Below are 12244 nucleotides of genomic sequence, written 5' to 3' on the forward strand. Positions count from 1 at the left end.
CGCATCATATCAATTATTGGGCCCGAGGGCGCTGTGCTTTTACTATCTTTACCACCCATCTTTCAGGCGTGGATACGTTAACGTTACCTTTACAGTACAGTCGTCACCATACAGCGTATGTTTATTCTCTCGAAGGAAAACTTTTTGCAAAAAACCTCGTTTGAAACTCACGTTATGTTGTGGAAAATCACGATTCTTATTTCAAACCTATTTGAAACTCACGTTATGTTGTGGAAAACCACGATTCTTATTTCAAATGTTATTTGAAGTTCACGTTAGTTATTTATCACGATCTTATTCTATCAGTATAGAATTCACGTATTGGCGCACGAATCTTATTCTATCAATTGCTTTAGTAGAATTCACGTATTTAGCGCATAACAACGGTCTTACAACAAACCTATATCTGTAGTCAAGCGATCTGTGTCTACGATCACCGTATAACACAATCCTGTCTTCTACGTAAAAGCGTGCAAATAGTGATATGCCAGAAAATGAAAAAGGGAGTTTACATGAACCACATTCGTAAAACGAAACCACGAACGTCAAAAACAATTGTTACCCAAATAATAAAAAATAAAAAAAATGACTACTTGACCATTCATCTGTGTCTGTTAAATCATATGACCTTAGTATAATTTTACCATTACTTTTACAATTGGAATTTTAACTTTCTTACCCGATATTGTAGAAATTAATTCTTTTTCGTTGGATTCGCGTGCCGTCAATCAGAAACTCCCTCAGGTCTGCCGGTTCTCTCTCTCTCGGCCAATGAGGTATAAGACAGGAAACTACAGTTGTGGATTCCTGGGAGAGGCCTCTCCCCCGGTCAGTCCCTCTGGAGCTCTGACAGACAGACAGCGAACCCTGCCGACAACGCCAAATTGTTGTGGAATATTTCTATGAAAAGTCGGGAGAAGAGTGTCAAAGTGTTATCAAATCAATGTCAAATGAAACAGAGTCTGGATGAATGATCAAGGTTGTAATAGTCAATTTATTTGCTTGCAAGCAAAGAGAACACTGTCCCACAGACACATCACGTCATCTGCAGGAGGTGCTCTGAATAACACAGTCAGATGCATGTCTTGCAAGCAAAGAGAGCACAGTCTCACAGACACATCGCCGTCATCTGCAGGAGGTGCTCTGACAACATAGTCAGATACATGTCTTGCAAGCAAAGAGAGCACAGTCTCACAGACACATCGCCGTCATCTGTTAGAGGTGCTCTGACAACATAGTCAGATACATGTCTTGCAAGCAAAGAGAGCACAGTCTCACAGACACATCGCCGTCATCTGTTAGAGGTGCTCTGAATAACATAGTCAGATACATGGACATTTATACTGCTTCCTTTGATTGGGTCACTGTGACCCAATCAAAGAGTTCAGTCACAAGAAATACAGAGTCTGAATAAGCCTGTTTTACCATCACATATCACATATACATACAGAGGGTCATGCTCTTCAGCTGATGCTGATCAGGAAGTACCGTAATCTAAACCTCTGTGTGTCGCTGTCTTTGAAGACAGAAACAATGCACAGGAGAACAGATAACAAGATAACAGATAACAAAACACCTGGATGCAAAACTGATAGAATCATCTACTCAAATAGGTTTTGTGCCTGCACTTTAAAAGACTTACATTCTTCAATCCTAAAGCATAAGACCATGACATATTTTCCCATAACAACAGTCTGTTGAAACAATTTATTTGCTCCACTCCTGACCAGAAAAGACAAAAGGATCAGACTCCAACAAACTGTGACCTTCCTTCAGTCTCTCTCACTATCTTTGACCAGTCCCTGTCACCTCACACACATCTCTCTGCTGTCCTGAGAGAGCAGTGTGTGATCAGTGAGGGATGAGGTGTGGGCCTCTGCGTCAAAAAATCACTTTAGAGCTGCGCAAAGTTAATGGAGCACACGTTCACATAACTGTGCATGTGTCCACACAAATGAAAAGGGAACATATGCACCACACATACAGTATGTTGAGTTTCACACAGCATTCCTTTCTTGTGGAGAATATTTCCAAAGCCGAGCGGTTCTTGATCGACAGTGTGCGGAGGCCGGGGATCCAGACACATATGGCTTGGATGAAGTGACTGGCGTAAGTCACTGCTAATGTAACAGCTTCTTTGTAGTCTGGCTGCTGGTTGTCATAAAACCTGGCAGGGAGCGAAGGCAGTAAGGCCTGATTTACACCAAGAACCTGTCACTGGTCAAAGTGTCAAAGTTTCAGCCCTTTAATGAGGGATGGCCATAGATGATGATGTAGGGTCATAGCTGTTGGGGTCTGACCATATGGCTGCAACATGTGCTGTGAACAAAGAGAATCAGGCCTTCCCTTTTGCAAGCAAAGGTTTCATCCTGATTGTGGTTTTATGAGAGCAAACCTCCTCTGAAGGAATTTCACAATAGGGTGTGAATTCCCCCCCCCCCCCCCCCCAAAACTATGGTTCCTGAAGTCACCTGAATGCACCGCTGCAATCTCATTGGCCGAGAGCCAAGACAGTACCAGGACCCCTGTGGTCCCCTCTGCAGCGAGGAGGCCTGCATCTGCGCCAGCTCCAACGCCGCGCCGGTGCCCAGCCGAGACCTGCATCCACTCCAGACGGTAGTTTTTTCTACTTTATATTTCTACTCCACTACACTCAGAGGAAAAAATTTGAGTGAGTTTAACTGCCTGGATGAGAAATGCTTTTGAAGGTGAAGAGACATTCTCTCACCCCTCTGTGCCTCTGTCTCCACTCTCTCACCCGACCTCAATCTCATCCTCCTTTGCATCTGCTACTGGGCCTCTGTGCTCTCTCTTCTCTCTCTCTCTATATATATATATATATATATATATAAAAAATAAAAAGTGTCTGCTGAATGACTAATTTGTGTGAGTGTGTGTGTGTGTGTCCACCAATGTGCCAGCTTAATATTATTTTTCTCCTTTCAGACATTGTAATTTTAAGAATCTAAATGCAATAAAACGTATTGGTTTATCAAAACAAGAAGTTGTCTTCTAATCTCAAATTGCTAATCTAATCTCAATCTTCTCATTAGGATGGTCTCCATGCATTCTTGTTGGCATTTGTCATACAGTTCTTGACCGCTTCATGACCGCTGTCTACAGACAGCGGTCATGGTTGTAAATCATAGCCTCCCTCAAGGAGAATGAGATGGTACACTTTAATGACTCAATCTGCCCTCCATAGTTTGTTAAAACAAACACACAAAATATATTTCATTCAAATCTGATACATCTTTCATGAGAGGTAATAACAGCCACTTTACAAAAGCTTCTGCATTTGCTTGACTCCTGAACACGAACACAAACTTCATCAAGCAAACGTATGCTGGACACATTGACTAACAAGGGAACTTCACATCAAATGGGAAGACAAACAAACCCAGAATATTGTTTCCCTGTCTCCCACTCACACCTAGAAACTGTTCATTCAGTCATGACGATTTAAAGAACCACTTCTGTGGAGTGTTTTAGTGTTTCACATGTAACCTGTGAGTTGTTGTTGGTAATATGGTTTCCATCATGGCCGTGTCTGGTTGCCTTCAGTTGATCCCTCAAACCGAGACCCTTTACTGTGACTGGAGCAACAACTGGTTCCCATTGAAGTCCTCCAGACACATTTTTCTGTTTTACAGTAGTAAGTCCTTTGTTTCTACTGCCGGTTACATGCACTTTTTTGTTTTGTGTTGTGATTAGCAGAGCTGAGAGCTCAGGTTAGGAGAGTCTTAAACATTGCAATAAGCAGATACACCAGTTGGCCGATAGAATTGATTGTTTCGGCGACCGTGGCATACTGGTTTAAGCGGGTCGTCTGGGAACCGGAAGGTCAACGGTTCGATACCCCACTGGGACGTGTCACGTGTCAAAGTACCTGAGCAATACACTGAACCCGCGGCTCCCCGGGCGCCGATCAATGGCAGCCCACTGCTCCCTATATCCAGGGATGGGTCAAATTTTGTGTATGTGTAAATGTAGATGACAATAAAAATGGTTTCTTCTTCTTTCTTCTTTCTTCTTTCTTCAAAGTGATAAGAAAATACAGGTCTAATCAACTCTTCCCTTCCCTCCACAGAGTGTCTGGGTTTAATGTGTGACACGGGCCATACTCCTCGAGGTAGCTGGGGGTCCACTGACAGCAGGTTTATATACGAGGTGACTTACATCTACAATGTATTTGGTCTACACTGATGCTCTACGTTCCCCTCTAGTGTCAGTTGTCCATTTCTGTTACATGCATACATTGTCTTTCCAAAATAAACATCTGTGTTCCCAGACAACCATTTGGGCAGGTGTAGGAACAGATCATGCTTTGGGTTCAAATAAGTATGTTTATATGTAGTTAAGTGATGCGACCTAAGTTAAGTATGTTACATAAGATCTGGTGCTGTATTTGACGACTTGGGAGTGAGAATGGGCAGATACTGTAGGCTACAGGCATCTGTGTGTGTGTGTGTAATGAGCAATGAGTTAATGAACAAACTGGGTGAAAGTGCCAATGAAATAAGTTGTTACATGAATCTCTCCCACGTATTGTTCTTAATGAGAACCAAGGAGGCAGAAGAAATGAGACATGATGTCCCCGCCTTCAGCACTCGAGGTACACATGAACACACACAAGTCAAAGATGCAAAATGACGCACAGACCGAGTGTGTGATATGTCAGTGGCTCTCCTTCACTCTGAAGCCTGTCAGTCTCCATATACCTTCCTCCTCCTCCTCCCTGGAGAATAGTCCTGCATTGTGATTGACTACCAGTAATGAGGTGGAGCGGAGCTGTGGAAGCTCTGAGAGCTGACAGAAGAGATGCAGAAGGTGAGATTAATGTCAACTCAATGGCACACTGTGTCGGCGATACAGCAGGGAGGAAGGAGGGGGTGAAACACAGAGTGGAGGGAATGGGAGAACAGAGGGAGATAGTGCTAAAGGAACAGTTAACAGAATAAGAGGAAGAGGAACTATTTCAATTCAGAGGAGATTATTTGCGAATCAAGGAATATTTTTATTTTCCCACTGGAAAATCTGCCATTGAAGAAATAATGTTGAACACGTAAGTAAAGAGAAGAGTTGCATCAGAGTGAGCAGGTGAGAGTCATCACTCTCACCTGCTCACTCTGATGCACTCACTATTTACGACAGGTTCATGTTTTTTAGAAGAGTGGCTTAATGTGTTCAAATATAGTTAGTTGTACAGATTGTGCAAGTTTTTGCCCAATTGGGCTACTTTCTATGTGACTGCTTTCCCAGTAAAAGCATTTAGACGTTTGCTAGCTCTACGACTTCCCCATTTTTTGGATGCCTCGCTTCGCCAAAAGACTCAAAACCTTTGCTCGCAAATGAGCAGGTAGCTCTGGGTACTGGCAACATGGATGGAAGTTTAAGATTGTTGTCTCCAATTTTCAGTGTTCCTGGTAGAATCCCCCAGACTCACCTGCGATTTAAATTGCTCCCAAGTACCAAGAATTCAGTAGAAACAATGGCTGAACTTACTGGATGTGGTGCGGAAGATGAAAGGCAGTTCATGAGTGCATTTCATGGAAAGCAGAGAACAACACTGGCTGATGGGTTCTGTGTTATCTTATCAATGGACATTGATAACTCTCTTGTAGACTTTTAGAACAACATGATGAATCCTCTCAGCTGTGCCTTAAACACATATATTAGTTTTGACAGACTGTTCAAGGTGATTTTGCTGGCTTGTGTCACAGCTCTGCCCCTTCTCTCCTGTCACTCTATCTCTCACTCCCCTCATCAGCTCATCACTCTCACCTGCTCACTCTGATGCACTCACTATTTACGACAGATTTCCCATTACCGACCCTGCCTGTTTGGACTTCTCCGCCTTGCCTCTGCCGCGGTAAACCACTCAGCCTTCTGTCCCAGACCACGATATTCTGCCTCTGCTTCCTCGGAGTTCCGTCTGCCTTCTCCCTTGACGGCTTGGCGTTCCACCGTGTGGGATTCTACACCTGTGCATATCCTAGACCGTTACCTGTTGTGTGTTCAGTTGAGAATAAAGCTTTGATTCCAACTATTCAGTGTGTCTGTCGTACTGCTTCTGGGTCCTTACCACACCCGTTACAGCTTGATACACAAGTCATTTCAAGCAGAACTGTAGGGCCTGTATTATGACAATGAACTTACAAAGTAACAGTAGGTGTCACCAAATCATGCAGTACTGAAATCCTGAAGTACTGCAGCAAAGGAAAAGCAGCATGAAAAGTGAACTGTACAATAACTGTTTAGTATCAGCACACACAAACACAAGCCAAGAGAGCACGGCTACTGTAGCAGGGTTATTTTTCACACAATTCCTCTACCCTCAGCTGACTTCTGATTGAATTGGTATTTCTCCTGGCAGTGGCTCATGGCAGGATCACTTCGGAGCAATAGGAATATAATCATTTTACATATGGGATTTTTAAATCCCTGTTTACAGTAGGGGTGGGGGAAAAAATCAATACAGCATAGTATCGCGATATTTTGCGTGGCGATATTGTATCGATACACGGACGCAAAGTGTTGATCTTTTATTATATAAACTATAAAAATGTTTAGAAAAATCAAATCAATTACTTTTTCAGTCCACTAGATGGTGCTGAGTTGTTTTCTGGTGAGGTCAGCAAAGGTCCCGGGTCAGCGTGATTGGTAGGAAGATGGTCAAAACAAAGATAGAGACATCTGGCCTCACAACGGGGTTAAATCTGCCAACAGTAGCCGGCTCATGGGGAGATGCAGCGCATAACTGTCTCTCTGCCCTCGACGTCCACGCATCGCAAGTTATACTGAGTTATGTAACTCTCATATCCTACTTATATAAGTTATAGGTCATATACTGAGTCCACACGTTTGCATTTTGTTAAGTTGGACTATGTAGTAATACAAACAGTTCAGTTTGTCAGGTTCATACAACATTTATGACATTGTTGGTCAGTCTGTCTGCTTGACAATCATATTTTGCTACAATAAAAATGATTGAAGTGAGATGAACAGACTGAAAACTTTATCTTATTAGATAAAACATGTTGACACAGTTTTCCTTTGGGGACATAATTTGAAGTTGAAAAAAGTAATAAATCGCAATATAGGCCTATGTTATCGCAATACTCAGAATATCGCAGTATCGTGATAATATCGCAGTATCGTGATAATATCGTATCGCGGGATCTCTGGTGATTCCCACCCCTAGTTTACAGTAGTAGCTAATCTTGTTTAGTCAGTGACGTGTTGATTGAGCAATGTATTATCATACCATGTTCGTATGACATTCTACAAAAAGTTACTCCTCATATTTCATGCATTTCCCTGCAAAACGTGTCAATTTCCGCTCGTTACATTGAGGCAAACCAGGGGGAAAAGCCGAGCAGACAGCACAGAGGGCGGATCCCCAAGCTCAGGTTGGAGGAGGTGATAGAGGGAGTATACTATCCAGTGCAGGTGCTGCAGCCACCAGGCACGTGGCATTGGTCACACCTGCAGCCCATCAGCTAATTAGAGAGATTATATGTTCACAGAGCTGAGCAGTGGCAGACAGACTGGGCAGAAGACTACGAGGATCTCCGGCACCTCTGGAGAGGAGCTGCATCTGGAGAGGTAATGCAGCAGACTCACCTCTCCTCTGCCCAAACAGGACGTAGGAATCGTCTCACACTGGGTGTAGACAGAAGGCCAAAGACCCCGACCGGGAGGGACCTTTTGTTGAGTTTGACCAAGTCCCCCTTTACTAGTGATGGCGAGATGAAGCCTCATGAGGCCTCGCAACACTTCAGCCAATTGGTTCGAGAAAGGGTTCATTACTCGATGCTTCATGTGCACACGATACCACCTACTGGCCAAGTGTATAATCACAGGCAGCTGTATCTGAACCACATAATGTGATGCATTGAATTGTTATGTCTGTTATGGCTGTTGGGAATGACTGAATTACAAAAATGTATGACCAAATAATTTCTGTACATAAATGATCACATATGTGCATAATAAAATATTTTTATATATTTTTTGAATGTATTCTGTGTGTGAATTTCCCCAAAATGGTAGTGTCATATGATATGGCAGGTTGTGTAATGATGTTATTATGTCACTTTAGGAAAATGCAGGCAGAGGACAGTGAAAGTGCTTGTGGAACTAGGAAGAGGGGACTGAATATGCTTGTGGAACTTGGACAGTGATGTACAGGACACGGGACATTTTATTCATTTTTATTCAGAAATAACAGTTTCTCAACAGTGTTTGGTTTTAAACGATTCCTTTTTTTTGACACGACCTCTCCGGCCTTTGAAAACACCCTTTCACAGGGTACAGAAGATGCTGGTGTGCACAAAAACGCAAGAGCAAGTCTATATCAATTTGCATACAGGAATTTTTGCCTCTCCCAGTACTCCAGAGGGTTTTCCAGCCTGCTTATATTTGGCTCGGAAAGGTAGCGCTGGACCTCCACAGTGACATCTGCTGTTACATTGTGAGTCTTCCGTGCCTCCATGACGCTGGTGTCTAAACGATGCCACAGTTTGCTACCTAAGAGGAAACCACAGATCATGTTACTAAGTGTTCCCACACAGGGGAAATCCTCCTCTTCCTAGCTGGCTCCATCACCTATCCTTCTCTCCTCACTCTCCTAACTCTCCAAACTATCTCTCTCTCTCTAAACTCTCCAAACTATATAAACGCTATCCAAACTATCTCTCTCTCTCCAAACTATCCAAACTCTCAACTGACCGCAACTCTCCACCAACAACCCACATTTTGAATGGAGCCTGAGTGGTTTATATTGCTGTCGAACCTCCCGGCAAACTCTGAACCACTTCCCGAAGCAGTCACGTGGTACAGCCGGGCAGCGAGGCTTCGGACGTCATCATTTTTGGCTCCTCCCCTACATGAAGCAAGCCTCGATACGCGCTTCAAGGAAACGCCCCCTCCATTACTCGACACACGCTTCGAAGCGTCGGCACATCTCGTAACATCACTACCCTTTACCCTAACCAAGTGGTTCTCAAACTGTGGGGCGTGCCCCTCTAGTGGGGCGTGGTGGTATTACAGGTGGGGCGCAGGGGGAAATGCAGAATTCTTTTTTGTTTTAAGTAATTAATAAATACATGGCAAAATGTATGGAAGCCCGTTTCTGCCACTGTGGAAAAATACAGATCCTGTAAGTCATTATGAGATTCTATCTCAAAATAATGACTTACTATCTCATAATAATGTTATGTTTATTTTATTTGATATGGACATCACACCATTAGAATTGTAACATACATTCATGCACAAAGCCCAGATGCACCGTGTTAAGTGTTTGAAGCGAAATGCTAATTTACAACACCTGTCCACAGGAGGCTTTTTGCCTCTGGGTTTCCACAACATGCATACGATCTTTTCAAAATAAACTTCCGTCTTCGATGAGAATCATCCAATCCCTCCTCACCGAAATAAACAGTTGCATAGGTTGTATGTAAACAGCTTGCTACGACTCATGTTTATGTTAGTTGTTGGCTGGATGGGTCAAACAAACACAGGACATTGACCCAGGAGACAGACGTGTATGCCCTGTGTGAAAGCAAAAGAGTTATGTATGGTACATCACATGTATGTAGTAACAAATGTACTCATTTTCAACCCAAACCATAATTTTTTTTCCGAGACCTAACAAAGTAGTTTCATTTTACAATGTTAAAGACTGGTCATATATGTTTTGGGAGTCATTGGCAGACGACCCATGCTGTTATTTAGGTATGAGAAAAAACACTGCACAATTGCATTTTGAAATTCCATAATTTTTACTTCCCAGACATGTCTTAAACACAGGCTTAGCAGCAGTGTATTCAAATGAATTCATCTGTGGCTGTGCATCTTGGTAAATGGCATGTTAAAATGAAAACATTTGGTAATTCAAAATTCTGTGTCCATTAGGCTAATTTACTGTAGGCTAAGTTAATAAGTGCCTTGATTTGCCACTACATACAACCGCAGTGTGCATTCAACATTAGTGTTGGTGAAAAAGCGTTACCTGATGCAGGCAGTGCAGTGAGTCCTGCATTATTAATATTAAGTCGATCTTCAATTTGCTGACATTACCAACATGCATGTTATTGGACTAACACGGGCAAAATGGATTACCGTGCTTGAATAAACAATTCATTTCCTGTAAATGTCACTACATTTATCAATCCTAATATGATCCAAATCTAATCCACTAAACTTTTAAATAAAACAGTTGCAATTTGGCAAGTCAAAGAGGAAGTAACAGCAGAGAGAACAAGAAGAGAGAGCCATATTCCACTCGAGAAGGCAGGTGGGAGTCTAAAAGCCTGTGATGCAAAGCTAATGGTCCAGCAATTGCACTTAAGCCCTCTCTGTTGATGAGCCCATGTAGGCGGATCTGCACTAGTTCAGTGTGTAACAGCAGCAGCAGCTCTTTACATAGCAAACTTACTATCGTTACCATGTCTGGCAGGTCTCTGCCCGTCATTATGGATCATGAAACTGACACTTAATTCATTATCAATAAATCTTTCCCACATTTGGGTGTATATTCACACTGACAGTCTGCATGCGTTGCATGTTAGATTACTAACATTTGACATGTTTCAATTATTTACACTATTGTGTGATGAACATTTGAAATGACCCATCTCTGCCAATCCTAAAACGCAGGTTGGTTTAGTGGATTTGGAGCTCGTCATGTTAAACATAGTGTAACTAAAAAAGTGGACACGTGTCAATTTCCCAGTCAATTTTCTCCAGGAAGCAATTTAGTTAGGTTTGGGTAACAAAACTACTCAGTTAGGTTTAGGAAAAGATCATTGTTCTGCTTAAAATAACTACCGTTGTCACGAATTCCCCTTCATATTAATTGTTTTCATCCTGCCAGCCTGTTTAATTAACTCACATTTCAGGTCCTGCCATTCACACACATCATCTCTCATTCCCCTCACCTGGTCCTCCACCCCCTTCTCACCTGCAGCCCATTCCCTCATTAGTCCCTCACTATTTAGATCCCCTCACTTGCAGTTGTTCCCTGCCGGATTGTCTTATGTGTCTCTGCCAAGCTCTTCAGCGTTACATGTATCATATTGTTCTGATCTGCCTCTCTGCTTCTGAAGTTTCATTCCCAGATGTGCTTGTTTCAAAACGCATCAGACAACCTTTACATTTTAATCGTCTGGTAAATGGACTGTACTTGTTTAGCTCTTTTCTAGTCTTCCGACCAAGCCAAGCATTTTAATAACACTACATGTCATCATTCACCCATTCATACACTGATGGCAGGGTGGTCTACTATGGTAGGTGATGACCTGCCCAACAGGACTATCTAACATTCACACACCGTAGGCAAAACTACAGGAGCAATTTGGGGTTATGTGTCCTGCCCAAGGGCACATCAACATGGACTAGCGGGGCCGGGGATCGAACCGCCAATCTTCTGATTGAAGGACGACCCTGCTCTACTACTGAACCACAGTCACCCAGAGATGCTTTTGGATTTAGATGGAACAAGGAAAAGATGAATTGTAAGGCCTCACAATGCCTTAAAAGAAAGATGGTATATTTCAACCTGGCCCATTTCTCATGAATGTGGCCATTGTGCTGACTTTGCACTTGCCACTTCTATTGTAGAAATCATACCACGGGGAAACCTGTGCGATCTGCCTACAAATGTCAAAATCAACATGATATTTACAAGAGTCATTTCAAACACAGTAACAGCCATTATGGCTAACTGTATATAAATCTACATCTGGGTTATTAATAACTTCATTAAATTGTTAAAATAAAAAAAAATAAAACATGTGTTACGTGATATGGTGGGTGACCCCGCACGATTTTTTAATTATTTTTATTTGATAAATAAAAAATTTAAAAATTAATTAATTCAATTTTTATTTAAATTTTTTTATTTGAGTTATTAAAACTATATTCCTTATCAAAATGTTTTTAATTTAATTAGTAATAAACAAATAGGAGGCCTTTTGTTTTGAAACGAACAAAAGTTTGAGCAGGAGGAAATCCTTGTAGTTATTGATGCACAAACTGAAGGAGCTTCTGCCGGCGATGAACTAACGAGAAGTAGGAGACGAGCTTTTCAGTTCGTTCTCTATATGATTTGCGCACCTGACCTTACGGGGGATATGGGGAGAAAGGGTTCCCGGATTTTTATCCCTGTTTTGCCTCGTGAACTGCTCTACTTTAAGAGTGACCTCTACCGGGATCTGAGTTTGCACTAAATATTCTT

The sequence above is a fragment of the Melanostigma gelatinosum genome, assembly GCF_949748355.1.
Source record: "Melanostigma gelatinosum genome assembly, chromosome: 2".
Lineage (NCBI taxonomy): Eukaryota > Metazoa > Chordata > Actinopteri > Perciformes > Zoarcidae > Melanostigma > Melanostigma gelatinosum.